We start from the raw sequence: 8,541 nt of genomic DNA, 5'->3' as shown, positions 1-8,541 counted from the left end.
CCCTGAGCCCCACAACGCAGAAAGTCGCCCTGGAAAGTGGCAATGGAGCTCAAACCCGAGCGCAAGAACAGCCCAGTGTTCCCACAGAGGCCGAAATCAGCTTCCCTGATTCTGCCTTTCTTTCAAGTATTTTTTAAATAGCATATCTTATTAGCAGAGGAGTGGAAGGTATGTTTCTTCATTCCGACTTTTAAAAACTCTCTGGAGTAGAGAAGAAGAGAGCCTAGGAGCCAGAGGAAGAGAAAAAAAGCGGCCCTTTCCTGGCCCGCCTCAAGTGCAAGAATAAACCCAGCAAGGCAGGTCCATGGTGTTGAAGGTTTAACTTTTTTTCTTTGCAGCTTGTCAATGCGACCATTGCTTTGATGGGACGCTCCTCAAGGTGACACATTTCTGAACTTCACCCTCTTTTCAAACTAACTCCCTACCTCCTTGTTAGTGGCCAGCTCTGAACTTGTGCAGAGTGTTTTTGTGTGAGTCAGGGCTCATTCACGGAGCCTTTGTAGGCCTCTTCTCCTTTCAGGCCACAGCGTGTTACACCAATTAAAGGGCGACGTGCTGCAAATGTAATGGCCGCGCTGCGATTGTTCCTGACAGGCAACAAAACACATAGATCCACCCCTTAGATTAGGCCGTTGAAGGGGAGGTTGAGGCCGGTCAGTTTACTGAATAGTTTGTGAACTGTAATTCTGAGGGCTCATGTGAAAAAAAAGGGGGCTCTTCCCACCTCGCTAGACTCGCAGAAGCTCTAAGAAAGAAAGGAGCAAGAAGAAAAAGTGACATCCATGGGGCAGAATGGGGTCACTAGAGGGGGGAAAACCCGCGTGAGGGGCTTGTTCTGTCACTCGGGCAATCCAAAGAGAGCTTTTGGCTCTCCCCCTCCCCCACTCTCTGAAAGGGTTCCTCCTGGCCTTCCTAGATGCTGGCCACTCCAGCCTTCTCCCCTGCAGTGGGTACTTGAAGTCAGGCTAGAAGTGAGGTCAGATTGTTCTGGAATGTTGCATAGGGCTTTGACCTGGCCCTGGTAGGCCCCTGATGCCTCCCAGGCTGCAGCTACTCACACAAGGCTCCCCTGGGTGGGCCTAGGCTTAGGCTTCTAGTCTTCCCACACCCACCCAGGTTCTGAAGAGCCTCCTATCTGCCCACCGGAGCTCCTGCCTGGGTCTCTCCCAGGAGTTCCCCTGCTCTGGCTGTGCAACTCTTGGATCACCTGCAGTTTAGGGAATGTGTTACACTTGGAGAAGATGGAGAGAGAATTTGCTGCTGCTTTCTTCACAAATTCCGAAGCCTAGAGAAACGCTTAGACCCAGGGTCCAGAGAGCCTCTTGGCTCCAGCAGACCCTGTCATACCAACTTGCTTCTGGGACAGTGTTTCTTTTTTTATTTAAAAAGTTATTTTGTTACATGTACATTTTGATACATGAATGCACACTTGTGACTCTGTGTGTGTGTGTGTGTGTGTGTGTGTGTGTGTGTGTGTACTATTTACAGAGCTCAGTTCTCTCCTTCTACCATGTGGATCTCTAGGATCAAATTCAGGGCATCAGGCTGGGCACAAGTGTCTTTACCCACTGAGTTTTCCTGCAGGCTCCTGGGGCAGCCTTTTTGTTCTTCATTGAGGCAATCCCAACTCTTGGGGCTCAGTATAGATGCTCCTCAACACTCACCCCACAGTGTCACCCCAACCTGTCTCTCTCACCACAGTTTCACTCAAGAGAAAGTCCTTTATGTCCAGAAGACATTTTTCTTTCAAAAATATAATTTTATTTATTTATGGAGTGTGTGTATATGTGCCATGGTGCTCAGAGGGCAACTTATGGGAGTCGGTTCTTTCCTGCCGCCAGAAAGGTCCTAGGGAGTGGAACTCTGCTTCTCAGGCTCACCTACTCTGAGCCATCTCACCTTACCAGACCATTCTGCCTTTTCTGTGAAACTTCCCAGAGACTCTTCACAGAGCAGTCAGCATTTCCTCCCATCACTGCCACTTTCTGCTCAGAAGCCTGCTCCTTCTTCAGTAGTGTGTTCAAGACTTCCCTGAAGCTGTCCCAGGGGGCAGAGACCCCAGGTCATCACCACATAAAGGAGCTAAGCAAAGCTTAATGTGGCTGGAGCAGAGTCAGGCTGGTGAGACCTGTATGGGTCAGTTGGCTAGGCAAGGGTGTTGGACAGTTCCTGGCAAAAGTAAGGAGTCCTTCTTTCCTTGTTCTGGAGAGTAGTGTGGCACACTCCTTGCATCTTTGTGTCCACCCCTCTCTCCTCTTCCCAGCATCTGATATAACAGCCAGGGAACACTGGCGAAAGTAATGAACCAACAACTCGCTAAAACATCTCCCATTCAGCCTTCCCTGCACACTGTGGAGCCCAGGTGGTGAGTGACAAGTGACAGGGGCCTTGTCACCATGTTTGAATCTTCAATAACAACTGAAAGATACTACTCCTGTGCTAGGGACACAGTGGTGCTCTTTCCTTGCTGACAGGTGTGCCAGTGAAAGAATGTAAGATCAGGAGGCGAGAGCCCTTCCTTGGGGAACACAACTGGGGAGCTCTGACACCTTCATTTCTCCATCTGTGGAGTGGAGATAATACCATTTTGTTGTAGCAACTGGTTGTTGAGGAGAATTTGATTTTGACAGAACACAGACAGCCAAGCCAAGAGTAGAGTGGAGGCGCTTTTAAATGACACAGACCCAGCTCCGTGTAGTGACACACAGCTTTAATCCCAGCACTTAGGGGTCAGTCAGGAGCAAGCAGAACTCTAGAACTCTGGGGGCAGGGGGTGGTGGTGGTGGTGGTGGTGGTGGTGTTTCCTTTTTCCAGTTGGTCCACAGCTGGCTGCTTCCACATCCTCCCCACGTCCTTCCCCCACCCTCAGGGCAAGCCAGAGCTGCTGACATACTTCACACTTGGCTGCCTATGTCCTGCTCTAAGAAGACTGCTTCCAAGACCACTCTCATGTTGCACGTAGAAGCTGTGCTTGGAGGCAGGGCAGTAGGTTCTGGGATGACATGGTGGAAATCACACAGACTCCGATTGCTGCTGCTGTTGCTGCTTTGAACAGGGCTGCGCAGCCACTCATGGCAAGAGTATCCTGGCCCCTTACTGAGCTCTATAGTCTGTGACTGTAGGACTCCTGAGCTGAAGGCTGCCAGGACAAGAAATGTGCAGCCAGCCAGTTGAGAAGCTAGGTTGTGTGCCTCTGTGCCAAGTGTGCATATGCATGTGTACATTTGTGTACGTGTGTACGTGTGTGTGCATGTGCATGCATGGATGTATGCATGTGTGTGCGTGCATGTGCGTGTGTATGTGTGTGTGCATGTGCATGTGCATGTGCGTGTGTGTGTGTGTGTGTGTGTGTGTGTGTGTGTGTGTGTGTGTGTGCGTGCATGCACATGCATGTGCACATGCGTGGTGCGTGCATGCATGTGTGCATGTGCACCCACATGTGCACTCTTAAAGACTTAAAAAAACTGGACTCAGACTTAGAAGTAGCATCCATCAAGGACAGCCTATGTCTCTTGGCAATCTGTTTTTGGCATTTTTCTTTGGCTCCATCATTCTCTTGGCAAAAAGCTTAGCATATTCTACAGCCTCCTCCTTGATTTCCTTAGTGTATTGTCTCTTCAGAGCAATACTCCAGGGTTTGTGCTGCAGGATGCTGAATTGTGGGCACATTGGTCCTCTGCATCTTACCTTCTTTGTTGAAGGGCTTCTGACAACATATTGGAAGACATCATCTTCTTTAGCAAGATTGAAAAGCTGTCAGATTCTGCTCAGTTTTGGCACCAAACCTCCAAGGGAAAGTAGTCAAATCTGTCAGTCCAAAAATATATTTCTCCTTTTTATTTTTTATTTTATGTGCATTAGTGTTTTGCCTGCATTTGTGTCTGTATGAGGGTGTCAGATCACTTTGACTAAATTACAGACAGTTGTGAGCTGCCATGTGACTGCTGGGAATTGAACCTGGGTCCTCAGGAAGAGCAGCCAGTGCTCTTAACCGCTGAGCCATCTCTCCAGTCCCCTCCTTTTTTTTAATAGCCAAGTTAAGAATACTCAGATTGGCATCTGCAAACAAACGTGTTTTCTCTCTCGAGTTCTCCTTGGTCTATAACAAGAATGTCCCTTACTCAACAGCAGGTACACTCTGCTGAGTCAAGACACCATGCTTCATGGAGAAACCTTGTTTGTGGCTCCCACCACTGATTTGGACACAATCCCCCCACTCTTCACCCAGCACATCAGCAGCTAGTTCCGTCACTGTGTGCTTCCCGTGAGAAGCAAAGTTTGCATCCTCACCATCTTCAATGGATTTCTGACAGCTGGTGGCTGGAAAGGAAACACTCAGCTTTGTCTTGACACCGAACAGGTGCCACAAAAATGGAGTGAAAGGAAGACTTTTTAGGGTTCTTCATTCAGTGCTGGTGAGATAGCTCTCATGGATAAAGGTGCTTGCCACCAAGCCTGATGACCCTGGAACTCACAAGGTAAAAGGAGTGTCTACTCTTGCAAGTTGTCTTTATGTGTGCACTGCGGCCCAGGTGAGGTGCCCCCTGACACATGCACACAAAATATAAATATTTTTTTAATTCCGAGTTAAAATTAAATTCCTCTTGCAAGCTATTTCTATACATTCAGTCAGAAAAGAGGAAGCACAGCACTTGTCTAGCACGTGAGAGGCCCTAAATTCCATCTGCAGTGCTGCAGGGAGAGCAATCAAAGTAAAATACAGATGGGGAGAAAGCTCAGAGCACGTGAGTGCTGTTGTTCAAACATGAGGACCTGAGTATGAATCCCCAGAGCCCACATGAAAGCCAAGCACAGATTTGTGCTCTTATGAGCCCGGTACTGCTGTGGGTTAAGGCTCTCTGGTTGCCAGCATAACTCCAAATCCAGTAGGAGACTTTGTCTCTGGAGAATAAGGACGATGGACAGTGATAGACCAGGACTTTGGATGCCTTTCTCCAGCTCTGCCTTGAATATGCATGTACATATAACACACACGGTGAGAGGTCGTGGATATGGTGGTATGTACATGTCATTCTAGAAAGTTTAAGGTACACCTTAGCTATGTAACGAGTTCCATGAGATATTTTCTCAAAACAAAAACTGAAAAGATGGCACAGTGATGAAGAGCACTGGCTGCTCTTCCAGAGGGCCCAGGTTCAGTCCCCAACCCCCACATGGAGCCTCACAACTGTCTGTAACTCCACTTCCAGATGTTCTCTTCTGGCCTTCACAGGCATGGCGAGCATGGGGTACACCAACAGAGGAGCAAACACTCCTACACTAAATAAATCTTAACACACACACACACACACACACACACACACACACACACACACACACACCAGTAAGTCAGACAAGGCAAGCAAGACTGTCTAATAAGGGTGTCGCAGCATCTTTAGAGACCTCTCTCTCCAATATGGTATGTGTGGTGCTCTGCTTTTCTGAGTCTAACACCAAAAGCAGCATTTCCTCCTTCCATCTAGCCCCTCAGAGGGCTCCACTCTGTGTGAGCTAGCACTACTCTAACCAGTCCATTAGGGAGTCAGACCTTTCTTTAAATTCTTCCGTTCCCACCTTCATCCTGAAAGCATTGTTCAGATAATTCCAATGTCACTGTCCTTCATCCCCCTGCCCCCCAGGAAGGTTCAGAGGGAACAGAGCAGTGAAAGGCTTGCTGCCAGAGCAGAGGGTCAACAGGGGGTTTTTGAGGCTGGGCAAGACCCTAGATGCAGAAGGCAAGAAGAACCTTGGAGACCTGTGGGGCATCCCTGAAAAAAAGGGGTCAAACATGGTATCCAGGCTTTACCTTTGAAAGCCACATGTTGCCAGATGACAAACAGGGAGACAGTAACCTATATAGTGAATTCAATGCCATCTGAGGAAGAATAGGCTAAGTCAGCATTCATTCCTTGGGCCCATTCTAGGAAATATGTGTGAAAAGTTAGTTGAAAAAAATACCACATGCAAACCCTAATTTTTCTATTATGTTCAATCCCCTATTTCTTTGCAGTTTCTTATTGAAAAATGTTTTCCTGATTTGGTCTTTGACACTAGCATGTGACCTCTTAATTTAATTTTGGGATTGACTTTTTCAGTCTGATTGTCATGGAAACTTTTTCCTGTGGTACAGCAAAGTCTGGAGAAGGTAGGACAGTCATAATTAGATTTTAGCCAAGTCACTTAGTTACCAAAAGCCTTTAGTGGTTTGTAGCCACTAAAGAGTAAGCTATGCTTACACTGGAGAATGTCAGCCTGTTTAAGAGCTCTTCCTGGGCGTCTCTGTGATACAGAAAGGACAGTTCTCCAGGATGCCTCAAACAGGGCTGGGAATAACATCATATTCCCAACATATTCCTGTCATCTCCTTCCTCAGCCAGTTCCCTAGATAAGCCCCTGAGGTTAGTACCCAGTCAACCTCTGCCCAGTGTCAACGGGAGTGAAGACCTAAAACCTCATGGTTTTAACTGATTTTTTTAACTTTCTTTTTTGAGATATGTAATCTTTTTTTAAAGATATGTATTCCTGGCTGTCCTGGAACTTGTTATGTAGACCAGGCTAGCTTCAAATTCACAGAGATCCACCTGCCCCTGCCTCCCAAGTTCTGGGACTAAAGGCATGTGCCACCATGCAGGGGTAACCTCATGTTTTAAAACTTTATTTTTTTGAGTCTTGGTCTCCAGTATCCTGGCCCAGTGTTGAACTTGCTAAGTAGCTGAGAACAGCCTTGAATGTCTGATATTCCTGCCTCCACTTCCCAAATGCTGGAATGGCATGTCCACCTGTGTCATGTGGGGCTTGTAATAGAACCCAGGGTTTTGTACATTACCCCATATTATAGGAAGAGAGTGGGACTCAGTGAGTTTTAGGGACCTCTTGAGGTTCCTTTGATGGGATAGCTGAATGAGGGGTATCTGACCCTAAATACCAGCACTGTTCAGTTTTCCCAGTGATCTATTTTCTGGTGAAGAATGGTTTGGCTTGAATATTTGCAGTGTAAGGAACTGAGCCCAGAGCCTCCTATATACTAGGCAATCACTCAACCACTGAGATTTGCCACACCATACCCAGCCAAGAACTACTGGTTTATTATTATTATTATCATTATTATAATTTATTTATTTATTTTATGTGTATGGGCAGAGAAACCCTGTCTCAAAAAATCAAACAAAAACCAAAAACCCTGCAGCCATAATTCCCACCCAAGCATCGCCATCCTCCAGACAATGCAGGTCTGAGTGAGTGTTTTGCATTTACAATCAAATGTACTTCGAAAAGGACAGTCAGTCTTTTATTGAACAAAAGAATTTGTTCAATAAGAAGTTCCCAAGGTGGCTGGGCAGTGGTCCAGGCTCAGGACCAGCTGGTGGTGGCGCACGCCTTTAATCCTAGCACTCGGGAGACAGAGGCAGGTGGATCTCTATGAGTTTGAGGCCAGCCTGGTCTCCAGAGCAAGTTCCAGGACATCCAGGGCTACAAAAAGAAACCCTGTCTCAAAAAAAAAAAAAGAAAGGAAAAGAAAAGAAAAAAGAATGAAAGGGAGGAGGAGGAGGAAGAGGAGGACTCTACTCTGTGTTGGGGGGTGCTATGCACACCCAGTTATCCTGGAATGTGCTTTGCCTGGGGTGCTATGCACACCCAGTTATCCTGGAATGTGCTTTGCCTGTCTCTCTCATACACCTACTTCCCAGCCTTCCTCCACAGTGTTCTACACTCCATGCTGACCTCTGCTCACAGCTCCTTGGCAAAGCACCCAAGAAAATAACTATTGTAACCAGCTTTGCAGACGGGCATCACAGTCATCCAGCCAAGTTGCCTCAGCCTAATGTGATATTTCCCCAGAGAGAATCCAGTTAAAAAAATCTCATTCACATACAGACAACTTGAATTGGTGGATTTTGTAAGAAGAGAGTTTCAGGTACCATGAAGGGGTGCCCTGGCCCAGACTCAGCATTCGCACTCAGCTGAGAGTACAGGAGCAGGTGACCTCAGAACAGCTGGGCCGGACACCAGGGGCATGATTTTGGAAGGGGGCCTGGGTGGGGCAGACTAGTGTCCTTTTAAGTGGTCCCTATGTCAGTCTGCAGACTGCCACAGCAATACCATGGAGAGGCAGCTTGAGCCCAGAAACAGTTCAGATCTGGAGGCCAAGGTGCACAGAGTCAAAGTGCCTGCTTGTCCTGCTCCTGGTGAAGCCTCTCCTCGCAGGTGGTAAGTAGCTGCTTTCTGAGTCTTCATAAGCAGAAAAGCAGAGAATGAGAGCAAGACAAAGGAGAGGGCTTGGTGTCTCTTCCTTTAAGGGCATAGACCTCACTGGCTTCACCTGAGACAATATTTACTTTCTTTTTCAGAGTAGCACTACACAGTCTATGTTGCCTAGGGATCAGTATGTTTCCTGGGCTGGTCCGGAACACTACAGCCTCCTGAGTGTTAGGATCACAGGGGTCTAGGGCTTGGTAAGAATTGTGATGCTACACAAACATTAGTATGTAATATTTCCCCTTTGTCATCCCGAATCATGTCCACTTGCATTCCACTCTAAAA

General features: G+C 47.3%; 1 pseudogene; it reads right to left on the bottom strand.

Moving 5' to 3' along the window:
- Positions 1-3,492: 3,492 nt before the first annotated feature.
- LOC118238188 overlaps positions 3,493-8,541 on the bottom strand; it is a 29,035-nt pseudogene continuing 23,986 nt past the window's right edge.

The sequence above is a fragment of the Cricetulus griseus genome, chromosome 2 (assembly GCF_003668045.3).
Source record: "Cricetulus griseus strain 17A/GY chromosome 2, alternate assembly CriGri-PICRH-1.0, whole genome shotgun sequence".
NCBI classification, from domain to species: Eukaryota; Metazoa; Chordata; class Mammalia; order Rodentia; family Cricetidae; genus Cricetulus; species Cricetulus griseus.
The sequence above is the reverse complement of the archived record's forward strand: the minus strand, read 5'-3'. Positions and strand labels throughout refer to the sequence as shown.